Here is a 13,839-nt window from a genome sequence, read left to right on the forward strand (position 1 = left end):
TAAGGATGACTTCTACATAGGATCCTCATACACTCTATTGACATACATGATGTGCCATGTGAAGGTTGATTTAGGACATCATCAATGTTGTGATTTGGATGCTACATATTTGAAGGCAAAGAAGACATACATCAATGACATGCTTTGACCACAAAAGGAGAGAGAGGCACACATGCAAGCACACACAATTCAATGGCTACAAATTTAAGAATAATTAGAACCACACTTTATTATACATACCCAAAGCTTTCAAAGATTGCCCAAAAATATTATAACATTAAGAGACTATAGTATAGAAGTCCAAAATTGTAGTACAAGGTTCCAAAAAAATATATAATATGTATATACTAGAGCTCCTAATCCTCATCTATAAAGGGTGCTCGTGGAGGCCTATGCCAACCATAGTTAACAAACAATCCATTGCCAACACACAATGATGTAATAGCATTCAAAACTATGTATCTTGGTACATCTCTACTCATATGTCGTGGTTCATGACTATTTTCAATCTCTACAAATGTGCAATTGGTTCTTACGCTTCTTCCTCAGTTGCTATTGATCAAACCTGCTATGTTTCCTTGAGAGTAAGGTCTCCCATCAATATAGAGTCTTTGCCCCTCTGCATGTGTGATGCCTCTCTCAAAAAGAGAGGCTACATTGAGACAGAACCCATAAGTACTCATGCTCTGAATGTAGCAAGCAAGCTGATGCCATGGTCCCCACCCATATATAGGTCCACAAAAAGACATAAGAGTGACCTCTGAATGAGGGGGCACATGTTAATTCTGTGCAATAAATAGGCCTCGTTATGCTCCACTGATAGTGGATGGAGCAATCTGTTGAGATATCGAGCTCCACTCCTGATACGCCAGGGTGACCGTTGTGCATTTATGTCACCGACGTGTTAGTTGCATATGCGGTTGGTACACCGCCCATGAATAATAGCTACATGATAGCTATCCTTATCTACTCTAGTTTGTGGCTCAGTTAGTATGCAACCTTAGTTAGTTGAGTTTGGTTTGAGACCCATATAGAGGGTTCTTCTATTTCTTTGTACTAGAGTTCTTTTGGCTTACACAACTAAGAAGAGGAAAACAGTTTTCAGCCTCCACCTCTGTGTGTATTCCCCCATTGTGCAAGCAAGAAAGCTACAAGTGAGACTCCTTCCTTCTCTCCCACAATCTTGACATGGTATCAGAGCCTTGTTCGTGGTAAGGAGCTCAAGAAAGCAAGCCAAGCTCGCGGTGTTCTGGTAAGAGGAGCAGTGTTGCTTTCATTTTCTGTTTTGGGAGCAGATCTCTGCAGGTAGCACAGCCGGAAATTGCAGGAGTGCATTGTCTCAGGTTGAGACGCCCTTCGCGCTGAAGCAAGAGGGCAGTATATGCTGCGGGTGAGAGCTTTAGCTCTCGGCGACCCTGTTTTTTTGATTTGAGGCCATTTCGGGGCCTGTTTTGGAGGCAGAAGTTTTATGCACGCACTCAGGAAAAAGCCCTGTTTTATGCTGTGCGACCACTGTTCTACAGGTCGGTGAAAAGTTACTGTAGAAATTGCATCATATGCTTATTTGCAGAGACATTGGGAGTTACAGAATCATCCTTGGTTCCTGTTTATGCAAAATCGTCACTAGGAAGTGACTGTGTGGTCAAATACCACTTTCGCCAGTTTTGCATATTTGCCCTTGTGAGGCTGAAGCTGTGTTCTTTGCAGTGACAAAATTTTTCGCAGTGTTCTGTAATGGCGTCTGATTCTCTTTCACAGATTGTAACTGAAAAGCTTGACAAGAACAACTTCCAGGCATGGAAGTTTAGAATGACGAATTTCCTTATGGGAAAAGGATATTGGGAATTTGTTGCAGGAAATGAAGAAGAACCAGTTCTTCCTGATGTTCCCAATCAACAGCAAATGCAAGCATTCAAGGCATGGCATGAGAGAGCCAGGAAAGTTATGTACTGGCTGTCTATCAGTATTTCAGACTCTATGATTGTGCATATTCAGGATGCAAGTACGCCAAAGGAGGCATGGGATACTCTGTCAAAGATGTATAGCACAAATACACAAGCCAGGAAAATGCAGCTCAAGCAAGAGTTGCACAATGTGCAAAGAGAAAATATGAGCATCAACGACTACCACATGAAGGTGAAGAAGATTGCAGATGCACTTGCTTCCATTGGGTCGCCAGTGGAAGATGATGATTTAGTTTCTGTGACCTTGAATGGTCTAGGAAAGGATTATGCACAGTTTCGGACATCCATTTCAGTTCGTGAAAGATTTCCTGATTTTGAGGAGTTGATTGCTCTTCTAATTTCTGAGGAGCAGAGAAATGGTGGTGCATCTTCTTTAGGAGGAACTTCAAAAGAAGCTGTCTTCTACTCAAATGCTGGAAGAGGTAGAGGCAAAGGTAGAGGAGGCCGATTTGGAGGCCGTGGTAGAAATCAGAATATGCAGCAAACTCAAGAAAACCAGTCCTATGGAGGAGGACGTGGTAACTCTAGAGGCAGGGGGAGCCAAAGAGGTCGTGGTGGATGGCAAAGAGGTCAAAATGCAAACAGTAATGTTGAATGCTACTACTGTGGTAAAATGGGTCATATGGCTAAAGACTGCTATAAAAAGCAGAATGACATCATGAATGGAAAACTGCAACAAGGGAATTATGCATCTTCTAGCAGACAGGGTGATGACAGAAATGAGCATTTGTTCATGGTGCAGCACATGAACAATTCTGTGACAAGTGTAGAAGAAAGCAATGATGTATGGTATGTTGACTCAGGTGCATCAAACCACATGACAGGTCATGCAGAATGGATGGAGGATGCAAGGAAAATGGAAAAACCAGGATCTGTGGAGACTGGTGATGATACTGCACATCCTATTGTGCAGATTGGAAAAATTCCCTTGTCTATGCAGGATGGGAAAAAGAAATACCTGTCCGATGTATTTCATGTCCCGAATATCACCAAGAATCTGGTTTCTGTTGGTCAAATGGTTGAACAGGGCTTGCAGGTCAGATTTAATCCTCATGGATGCTTTGTTGAGGATATGAAAAATAAAGGTCGCTTGATAGCAAAAGGAAAGAAGAAGGGCAGAATGTTTACATTGGATGCAGACATGTCTGAATTGAGTGCAGCAATGTTTGCACATGGGACCGGTGTAGTTGCAGATATTGATATCTGGCATAAACGCATTGGTCATGTTAATGTACAGCGACTTAAATCAATGCAGGCCCAAAACATTGTTGCAGGATTGCCTAAATTCAAGGTTGCAGAAATGCATAAGGTATGTGAAGCCTGTCAGTTTGGAAAACAGGCAAGGAAACCATTTCCTAGACATGTTCAAGAGAGTAAGAAGCCATTGGAATTAATCCACTCTGATGTGTGGACTACTAAAGCTGCATCTCTTGGAGGCTGTCATTATTTTGTCAGTTTTATTGATGACTATAGCAGAAAAGTTTGGGTGTATTTTATGAAAAAAGAAAAGTGAAGTTTTTGGGCATTTTAAAACTCTTAAAGCTATGGTTGAAAAAGAAACAGGCCTGCAAGTAAAATGCCTAAGGTCAGATGGAGGGGGAGAGTACCTCTCAAATGAGTTTGCAAGGTTCTTGCAGGAGCATGGCATAAAGCAGCAATATTCATGCAGTCATACCCCACAGCAAAATGGAATTGCAGAAAGAAAAAACAGACATATTGGAGAGGTGTCTCGTGCCATGCTCAATGAAAAAGACCTGCCAGATTTTTATTGGGCTGAAGCAGTTGCTACAGCAGTCTACATAATGAACAGGACTCCCACTGCAGCAATACATGGAATGACTCCAGAGGAGAGGTATACTGGTAGGAAACCAGATATTTCTCATTTGAAAATTTTTGGTTGCATTGCCTATGTACATGTGCCAGATGAGTTGAGATCCAAGTTGGATCCAAAAGCTGAGAAGTGCATCTTTATTGGTTACTCTCTGCAGCAAAAAGGGTATAGATGCTATAACCCTTCTACTCGTAAGTTTACAGTGAGCAGAGATGTTGTTTTTGATGAGATGAGTAGCTGGTATAAACCAGTAAATGTGATTGATGATGTAGATGCACAAAATGGTAATGCTGCACAGAATTCACAGCAGCAGTCACAAAATATTAGTGGACCTGGAGCGTCCTCTAGTAGTGGTTCACATTCTTCGCCATGGACAGGCAGATTGAGATCAGGAGAATCTTCTGAAGGCAGCGCAAATAGTGGTATGCAGGTATCATGAAAAGGAAAAGAGAAGGTAGATCAGCCCATGTTTGATGTGAATGCAGGTCACTCTTATGTGGATGGTGAATCCAGTGGCTCAGAACAGAGCATTGATGATGAGTTGGGTATTTCTTCTATTGTTACACCTGGAGTAAGGAAAACCAGGGATGTTTTGAGAGCACCTGGGAGTGAACCCACTTTGCGTAGGTCTACCAGAGTTAGGTATCCTGTGGATAGGCTGAAATATGATGGATTTACAGCCATTCACTATGCATATATGGTCAAGGTGATACAGGAACCAGAACCCACTTCTTTTGAGCAAGCCATGGGAAAAGAAAAATGGGAGAAAGCCATGGATGAAGAAATGGATGCCTTGGAAGCAAATGCTACATGGGAATTGGTACCTTTGCCTAAAGGTAAGAATGCAATTGGCTGTAAGTGGGTTTATAAGGTGAAGCACAATGCAGATGGTTCTGTGAACAGATACAAGGCAAGATTAGTAGTCAAGGGATATGCACAAACATATGGCATTGACTATGAAGAAACATTCAGTCCGGTTGCAAGGATGGCAACCGTAAGAGCAGTCATTGCTATGGCTGCATCAAAGGAATGGTCTTTACATCAGATGGATGTAAAGAATGCCTTCTTGCATGGTGACTTGCAAGAAGAGGTCTATATGGAGCAGCCACCAGGTTATGTGCATGATGTTCATCCTGAGTTTGTTTGCAGGTTGAAGAAAGCCTTGTATGGCTTGAAGCAAGCACCTAGAGCATGGTCTGACAAGATAGGACAGTATCTTGTCACTATTGGCTTTCAGATTTCCAAGGCAGATTTCTCACTTTATGTGAGAAAAACAGAGAAAGGTATTATGCTACTTGTCATTTATGTTGATGATTTGATTATGACAGGTGACAGTGATGAAGATATTCTTCATGTGAAAATGCTATTGAAGCAGAAGTTTGAGATGAAGGATTTGGGAGAGCTGCGTTATTTCTTGGGCATTGAGGTAATTAGATCACCAAGTGGGATACAGCTCTTGCAGAGGCAGTATGGATTGGACATGCTGTCCAAATATGGGATGACAGGCTGTAAGCCTATTTCAGTTCCTTTGGAGCAGAATGTGAAGCTGAGCGCAGACGCAGGTGAGCTTCTGGAAGACCCTACTATGTACAGACGCATAGTAGGAAGCTTGATTTATATGACTATTACCAGGCCAGATTTGAGCTATGCTGTTGGATTGGTAAGTCAGTTTATGCAGGCTCCAAGGAAACCGCATTTGGATGCAGCTAGACGCATACTCAGGTATGTGAAGTCCACATTGCAGTATGGACTATTTTATGAGACTGGGGTTCAGATACAGTTGCATGGATACACTGATGCTGATTGGGCTGGTAGCATTTCTGATAGACGATCTACCAGTGGATATGTGTTCTCTTTTGGGAGTGCTGCAGTCACTTGGAGCAGCAAGAAACAGCCTACAGTTGCCTTGTCGAGCACAGAGGCTGAGTACAGGGGTGCAGCAATGGCTGCATGTGAGGTAGCTTGGTTGCATAAGCTACTTTATGATATGCATCAGTCTACAGATGGGCCAGTTGTCATTTATTGTGACAACATGAGTAGTATACACTTGGCAAATAACCCAGTCTATCATGCTAGAACAAAGCACATTGAGGTGCATTATCACTATGTGCGAGAGAGGGTTTTACTAGGTCTTATTGATCTAGTTTATGTCAGCATAGAGGATCAGGTAGCTGACATATTCACGAAGGCATTGGACGCAAAGAAGTTGCGCAAGTTCAGAGACCTGCTTGGTGTGCAGGAATTGGGATTGAGCTCGAGGGGGAGTGTTGAGATATCGAGCTCCACTCCTGATACGCCAGGGTGACCGTTGTGCATTTATGTCACCGACGTGTTAGTTGCATATGCGGTTGGTACACCGCCCATGAATAATAGCTACATGATAGCTATCCTTATCTACTCTAGTTTGTGGCTCAGTTAGTATGCAACCTTAGTTAGTTGAGTTTGGTTTGAGACCCATATAGAGGGTTCTTCTATTTCTTTGTACTAGAGTTCTTTTGGCTTACACAACTAAGAAGAGGAAAACAGTTTTCAGCCTCCACCTCTGTGTGTATTCCCCCATTGTGCAAGCAAGAAAGCTACAAGTGAGACTCCTTCCTTCTCTCCCACAATCTTGACACAATCCTGTACCAATTGCCCCAAAAGCTGAAAACCTCTCCATCCAATGGAAGTGATCCCCTTTGCCATCCTCCATATAATCTGGGATCATACATTTGTACTAGAGTATGCAAAAACTTAGGCAATGGATGATCTGCGGTGGCTGTCTCAACCTCCAGACCAGGGGCAAGAGGTCGTCGAGAGACCTCAAACTGCAATAACTAACTAGTGCCCTGTCCATGCTGTGTACGAGGGATTGTAGTCATCCCCCTCATCAAGCAAGGGTCCCTACATATATAACATAGTTTGCATCGCATGTATAAGTCAATTATCATCACAAAAACTAATAATGAAAGTAAGAAAGATCATTCACATACCATAGGTTCATGTCACTCCTCAGGTGCTAGTGCTCGATCATAAATACCATATTGCATCTGATGTGAATGGCACTCTCGTCCTGGCCTCCGATATGTGCCTCAAAAATGATCACACCAACATATCACATGATCCTCATAGTAAAAATCATCATATGTAGGTCCATGTACCCTCTAACCTATCCGAATCTACTTATCAAGAATCACAAAAATATGAGACATTTATTGAAGGAACAATTATAGTAAAGAACCATAACACTAGTATAGCAACAAAATGTAACAGGTTTTGTGATACACACACACACACACACACACATACACACAATACACACACACACACACACACACACACACACACACATGTACATACATACATATGTATATATATATGTGTGTGTGTATGTGTGTGTGTGCGTGCAATCCTCCTTTTGTTTGTCTCTACTATATAGTAGCCCCTGCTTTTTTTTTCATATTAGAATAAGCATTAATTGATAATATGGAATTAATGCTTATGTTAGCGTGGAAAAAAAAAAGGTGCTACTGTATGGTGGAGAGAAACAAAAGGAATGTCGATATGTGCATGAAGACATGGTAGCACTTTCGCAGCGAGAGACGCCTACGAATCAGCTTTCCTCAATAGAGGGTATGTGCAATAAATAGCTTACATTTGATCTTTTTTAATATTCGTGAGATGTATTATAACTATTCTCTAAACCATGCAACTCTAATTTATAAAATTTATGTAGAAGGCTGCATGGAGACGAGTGACAACTGGTCACACATCTAGACTAGGCCAGATGGGACGGGTTGGATTTGTGGTGACATTTGTAAGCATAGACTAGTAAAGTTTAGACTTTTATGCATAATATTTACGAAGTAGGAGATGCAATACATGACGTAACACGGATATCGAGCCTTGTGTGCGACACTTCAAGAGAGAGCCGACCCACGTGTGAGTATAACCTGTATAATTTTTAGTTTTTTCCAAGCTAAATATAATACTGTTCTTATTTGATTTTACTAATGAAGTATTCTTGTTTGATTCCACTAACTAATATAGGAGCAGCATGGAGAGAGTGACATGACAAAGATGGCTCGACATGAGGCAAAGGGACGGCGTCAAGAGGTTGCTAGTGGTGGCGTTGGTGGTAGAGGGTGGTGGTGGCGGAGATGATGATAGTGATGGCAGTGGTGATGGTTGAGATGGTAGTAGCGGCAGTGAACCAACACAAAGGAGGGCTTTTTCGAGTTTTTGGAGCATGGTGGCTCTAGTTAGGGATTTTTTAAATCGATGATATGTGACATTTATTTATACATTTTGTAGATGGGAGGGTTGACATGACCTATATTGTATGCACACATTTGCACAGATTTATTGATGATATGCATTGATGTTTGTTTGTCTATTTTGTATAGGGGACGGATTATATTAGTACACTTAGACATGCATGCTTTGTATATGCACATTTGTAGATACTTCTTGATGGTATACATTGACCTTTGTTGGTTTTGCATTTGAATTTGTTTATTGTTGAACAATTATTTAGTTTTTTGATAAGTCAATAAGTATATATTTGAATTTGTTTATTGTTGGGAGTAGTATATATCCAAAAGTTTTTTTATTTGTTGGTAAGTTAATAGGTTATATCTAAAATTCAAAGTGCATGCAGGTTCCATAAGAGTACGTACCAAAATCTATTGTACCATGTTCCAAAATACATGGTTCCATAAGAGTACCTCATTTTAAAGTATCAAGTTCCAAAGTACCTCCTTCATTAGTACCAAGCTAGTGAAGTCAGACATTTGGGTCGAGACCTTGCAAAATCCCTCTCTTAGGTCGAAGATCCTATGTCCCCTCTTATCTCCATGATATGCTCCAATGTTAACAACTTTGTGGTTTTCCATGTTGGGTTGTAACGTCAACAAGTCTGTGGTTTCCATGTTTTCCACCAAGATACTAGATTCAATGCTATGGGTCAACTCATTCCCAAGTACCAAGATCTATTGTACCAAGTTCCATCCAATGTGGTTCTATAAGAGTACTTGGTTTTAAAGTATCAAGTTCCAAAGTACCTCTTTCATTGGTACCAAGCTAATAAAGTTAGACATTTGGGTTGAGACCTTGCAAAATCTCTCTCTTGGGTTGAAGATCCTACGTCCCCTCTTATTTTCATGATATGCTCTAATGTTAACAAATTTGTGGTTTTCCACTTTAGGCTCTAATGCCAACAAGCTCATGTTTTCAAGTTCCAAAGTACGTGGTTCCATAAGAGTACCTTGTTTTAACGAATGAAGTTCTGAAGTACCTCTTTCATGTCCTTTTGAGGCGTCTCGTTAATTTAATGTGCAAGTAGGTGATTTCATAGCGGGTGATTCCGCAAAATACATATTTAAATTAATAGATGTTTATGAGTTTAGAGTGTGCACTTGTATTAAATTAAGGTTAGGACAGACTTCTAACCTATTTATTTATTTTATAGTTGAAGACTACTAGGTATTCACTTTTGTCAGTTTAATTTTTTATTTTCTAAAAATTGTGAATGCTTCAGTTGATGTGTAGAGTAGGTGGTGGTGTCACTAGGAAGCATTAGGCGATAGCATGTATTCAAGTTATTTAGAAAAAATTATCATTTTTGATGGGAGTGTGTCTTAGGCGCCAATATTTATTTTGATGTGCTTATTTATTAAAGCACTGAAGAGCACCTTGCCACGGCACCATGAGAACCATGAACCAGCCAAGAGAGGCTACAAGCACACTTGTTGGCCATGGAAACGTGCAAGAAAACTCTTCTTCTCACCAAGAATCTATGCTCTCCAAACACACAGGAGAGAGGCACACAAGAGATTGATAGATTCAAACCATCCTCACCCTCTTCCTCTACCTCACTCTCCATGAGATCTTGCAATGAAAGCACAAGAGAGAAAAGCAAGAACAATAAAGCAAGTGTTGTGCCAAATGGGAGAGGAGGAAATGAAGCGTGTGAGGAGAAGATAAAGGAAGAGAGAGGGTGTAACCACCTCAACCTCCCATCTTCTCAAATCACCTGACAAGCCTCTTCCTTTTCCTTTCTTGATATTATAAAAATTGGGTTGCATACATTTAGGCTAAGGTCTAAAGACCCTTTATTTAAGCATGAGAAAAAAGGTGTTTGACCTTCTCTTTCCTTTCAACATTTTTTAATGTGAGCCTTTTGGACTACACATTTTACATTGCTTCATATTTGAAAATTTTTTGCAAAGGGGTACAATTGCAATGAGTCATTTTACAAAAAGTTGTTTCCATGTGAGCACATTTTAGTATGGCATCCTCATCTTACACACGGCAACTCTTCAACCTTTTCTCAATATATTTTTCATTTTTTTCGTTTTAATCCTTTCAATGTATAATACTATAGGTTTTAAGTATTTCATAAATAAAATCTTCTCTAAGACTTCTTCACATATATTCTATTTTCTATCCTAACATGACCTTCCACTACGATCATTCTCTTCCAATCACACAAGACTATTTTATGTTCTTTAATTTCTTTTCTTCAATAAAACTTCTTATCCTTTTCTTTTCTGAAATCCATAGACCGTGTGGAGTACGTGAATGTAATATCCTTAGTGATGGTGTACTTTATTTTCATATCCTTCTTGGGTTCCTTTTAATGTGTTTCATTGTGTGGTTGTTTTCCTATCTATGCTACATGTGAAGATGTCCTTGTGTGCAATATTGTTGGAAAACCCTATCCTTTGTGTTTTTGTTGTTTCAAGTGCTTTTTACCTAGGCTTTACAACCTAGTTGCGTTTTTCTTTTGTGTGTTATTATTTTTCCTCTTCCAATTGCAATGCCGAGATCCAAGAAGAAAATGAAGGTCGATGATGATGAAGAAAATGCCGAAATCCTAAAAAGATAGAAGCGATTTTGAATTAGCCGATACCTAAAAATGTGCATGAGTTATGCTCTTTCTTAAGTCTTTCTAGCTTTTACAAAAAATTTGTGAGAAATTTTACATTGCTTGCATTACCTTTAACAAAATTATTAAAGAAAGGTATTGTGTATCATTGGTCTGAAAATCAGCAAAAGTCCTTTGATTTATTGAAACATGCTTTAACTCATGCTCCTGTATTGCAACTTCTTGACTTTACTAGGCCATTTTTCTTAGTAGTCACTGACGCTAGTGGATCTAGAATAGGAGATGTCTTTATCCAAGATTCCCATCCCATAGCCTACTCTAGCTGCAAGCTTAAATCCTCTGAACTTAAATATTCTACCTACGATAAAGAATTGCTAGCTGTAGTACAAGCTTTACGTCGATGGAAACACTATTTAATGGGATTTGAATTCATGATTGAAACTAACCAACAAAGTATTAAACATCTCCTTAGTCAACCACAAATATCTGACTAACACATTAAATGGCTTGCATTTATTCAAAGTTTTCATCCACTTATACAATATCAACCAAGAAAATAAAATGTTGTTGTCGATGCCTTGAGTAGAAGACCAACTATTCATAATATCTGTGTGATATCTTTTTGATTATCTTATCCCTATGAAAGACACCTATGACCAAGACCTTAGTTTTCAAGTTGATTGGAATAAATTAATTAAAAATAACTGGATTCCAAATGATTCATTGTCTTATGGTGATGGAATTATGTTTTATGAGAAAAGGTTATGTGTAACTATTCCATTTAGATCATTTGTGTTGCAAAAATTCATTATCCCCCATATCAAGGCCATAGAGGTATTATTTCCACTTAAGGTACTTTGATTGAGGATTTTAGCTGGCCATAGATGGAATCCGATGTTTCTAACTTTATATCTGAGTGTTTAATTTGTCAAAGAGTTAAGCGACACCATGGTAAGTAGTATGGTTTGTTAATGCCTTTACCAATCCCTGAAAGACCATGGCAGCATATTTCAATGGATTTTATTGCTCGTTTGCCTAACACTCAAGCTAATCAAGATATGATATGGACTATTGTAGATTGATTTAGCAAATAGGCATATTTCATTCCATGCAAGAAAACATTAAGTGCATCTCAAGATGCTCAATTGTTTCTGAAAACTGTTTTCACTAACCATGGTTTACCAAAAGTTATTATTTCTGATCGTGATTCTAGATTCTGCAATAATTTTTGGACTACTTTGTTTGCTAACTTAGGAACAAATATTGATTTTTCATCTATATTTCATCTTGAAATAAATGGACAAACAAAAGCTACAAACATCACAATCTTGGATCTTTTACGTGCATACAAAATTTCAGAATAACAAACCTGGGATACAGACTTGCATTTACTTCGGTTTGCATACAATAACACACCACATACAGCTACACGAAAAGCACCTTTTGAAATCATTTATGGATATAGATTTCCTATACCTCTTACTTCATTGTCAAACAAAGTAAAGCTGCTAATGATATTGCCCACATGCATGCTACTATTTTCGATGAAGTTAAAGATATGATTACGAAAGCCCAGCAATCATATACTAAACAAGAAAACAAGAAAAGAAAAGCTGTGAATTTCACAATTGATGATTATGTCTAGTAATGAATTGAAAAGCGAAGACTACAAAGGGTTGAGAAACACCCTGTTCTAAAATTAGCTCCTAGATTTTATGGACCTTTCAAAATCCTACACAAAATCAGTGACAATGCCTTTAAATTAGAACTACCCCAACACTAGAAAATAAACAACATTTTTCATATTAGTTTGTTACGACCTTTCAAAGGCCAATTACATGTCCACCATGTTTATGAAAATACTCCTTTGTTAGAAGAAGAAACTGTAATCCTTGCACGTGAGAGGACTGTTTTAGATACCGACTTTATGACCACTAGAACTAGGCATAGATATTCTAGATATTTGGTGAAATTTAAAAAACATCCTGTTGAAGAGGCCCAATGGATGCACACTCGTGATCTAAGTGCTTACCCCTCATTGCTCGCTCCACATTGAGCTAATAGCGATTGAGGACAATTCCTATAGCACCCTAGGGATATGATGCCAGGGGGCATATTTGATGGTGGATTCTGTGAGGTTTTGCGGTGGATTCCGTAAAATTATATTATTTTTGGGGGCTCATACACAAGGTGGATTTCTTGTGTGGAAAGTCGATCGGGACACTTGTCCTTTTCGGGCATCTCATTAATTTAATGTGAAAGTGGGTGATTCCATAGCAGGTGATTCGGCAAAATACATATTTTAATTACTGAATATTGTTTATGAGTTTAGAGTGCAACTCGTATTAAATTAAGGTTAGGACAGATTTCTAATCTATTTATTTATTTTGTAACTGAAGACTGCTAGGTATTCACTTTTGTGGGTTTAACTTTATTATTTCCAAACAACTGTGAATGCTTTAGTTGATGTGTAGAGCAGGTGGCCGTGGCGCTAGAAAGCACTAGGCGATAGCGTGTATTCAAATTATTTAGAATAAATTATCATTTTTCATGGACGCGTGTCTGAGGCATGGCACCAATATTTATTTTGACGTGCTTATTTATTAAAGCACTTGACATTATTATTTTGTATGCGCATGGGCACACGATTTAAATATTCATTATTGGACATTGTATTTGGGCATAGTCCGACTCTTGGGGCGTGCAACCGCTTTATTCTTTATTTGGACAAAAGCAAACACAAAAGCTAAAGCATGCTAATTGTAAATTTGGGCTATTTTTGAGCTTGGAGATGAATAATATATTAAATACATGCTTTGTGGAGCACTCACACAAGGCATGGGGAGAGATTGTACCCAATTGGTCTTTTTATTTCATGTCGTGCAAGTCTTCTCTCTTGGTTTTTGATCAAAAAGTAGGGTTCCTTGTTCTTGGGGACCTTTCGACGCTAGCTACGTACGCATACGGTATATGATTTGTGCACCACGTTGTTTGAGCGACAATTTTTTTTTAAATTCCTTCATCTCTTAAGCAACGACAAACCTTGCTTAAGCGACTAAAGTGATGTTAAAACTTTTATATATGTACAATGTATCAAAGGGAGCCAACTCTAAATCTCCTTGCCTATATTTCATGTTTACAACCATATAGTTTAACTCAAGCAATTGCAATAGAGC

General features: G+C 39.0%; 1 pseudogene; it reads right to left on the minus strand.

Moving 5' to 3' along the window:
* Window positions 1-356: 356 nt before the first annotated feature.
* Window positions 357-13,839, minus strand: part of LOC148040304 (uncharacterized) — a 64,371-nt pseudogene continuing 50,888 nt past the window's right edge.

The sequence above is a fragment of the Lygodium microphyllum genome, chromosome 2, assembly GCF_053477565.2.
Source record: "Lygodium microphyllum isolate KBCC chromosome 2, Lygodium_microphyllum_v1.1.10, whole genome shotgun sequence".
In the NCBI taxonomy this organism is placed as follows: domain Eukaryota; kingdom Viridiplantae; phylum Streptophyta; class Polypodiopsida; order Schizaeales; family Lygodiaceae; genus Lygodium; species Lygodium microphyllum.